Here is a 1195-nt window from a genome sequence, read left to right as displayed (position 1 = left end):
GTTCTCAATTCTGTTTCACTGGTTTATGTGTCTGTCGTTTTACTAGTACCTGCCTGGTCCAACTACCATGGCTATATAGTAGGTTCTGAGATCAGGTAGTGGGAGGTTTCCTTCCTACTTTGTTCTTCATTTTAGAAAAAAAGTTTGATTTGTTTTTCCATGTCATTTAATAATATTGTTGGTATTTGGATTGGGGTTGTTATATATAGAGACTGATAAGTATGATATGTTTTTTCCTATTTATGTAGGTCTTGTTGGAGTGTTTTTTCAATTTTCTTTGTTACAGTCTGTTCAGTTTTCCTACCTTAGGTTGTATTAACTTAGATAGTGTTTATAGATAAATTTCTAGATATATGTCCTCTAGTCTTTCAAATTTGTTGGAATATACTTTTTCATAGTCTTCAGCCATGATCTTTTTTATTAGTATAAATGAGAAAGTATTATGACTAGCGTTCCAGTTCATACATACGCTAGTATATTCCAAACAAGTTTAAACATGTCTCTGTGATCAGTGAATAAATGAAGAAAAATTTTCTCAGTAATACACTTGTCTTAGTCACGTTAAAGTGTCTTACTTCCCCAAATTAAAGTTTTGCCACAAGTTAATAGGAATGCTGCCCCAACTAAACAGTAGTTTGTAGATGGAACAAGTGTTTTAAAGAAGGTCAGGAAGACCTCAAAGATGAGTCAAGAGATGGAAGACTGTCAACCTCTAAGAAGGAAAAATCTGGCTGAAGTGCAGACACTGGTGAAAGACCTTAGAGTCACTATTGATTGAATCTCACATGGTTTTAGCATTTTCAATTTTAAGCAAACAACTTGGCCTCAGCAAACTTTTGGCTTCTTAAATGCCAAAAGAACTATACAAAGATTAGCTAGCTCAAGGAACTGATCTTTCCATCAATCTTTTAAGCAAGATCCAAGTTTATGAAGATATATTACGGAATGAATTGTAACGAGGGAGGAATCTTGGATTTACTAGTACAATACAGAGAGCAAGGTCCAATAAAAAAAATGTGGCTTCCGAGTCCATCTGTTGGACCATTTAAATTCAAGGCAGAGAGGTCAGCTCAGAAGTTCATGACTGTTTGCTGGGATTTTCTCAAAGTTTATTCTCAGAGGCCACATGACAATCACAGGGACTTATTAGGAAGAAGCCTTCAGAAAGTTGAAAACTGCACTGGTGAGAGAAAAG

The sequence above is a fragment of the Chrysochloris asiatica genome, unplaced genomic scaffold, assembly GCF_000296735.1.
Source record: "Chrysochloris asiatica unplaced genomic scaffold, ChrAsi1.0 scaffold00045, whole genome shotgun sequence".
In the NCBI taxonomy this organism is placed as follows: Eukaryota; Metazoa; Chordata; class Mammalia; order Afrosoricida; family Chrysochloridae; genus Chrysochloris; species Chrysochloris asiatica.
Note: the sequence above shows the minus strand (reverse complement) of the source record.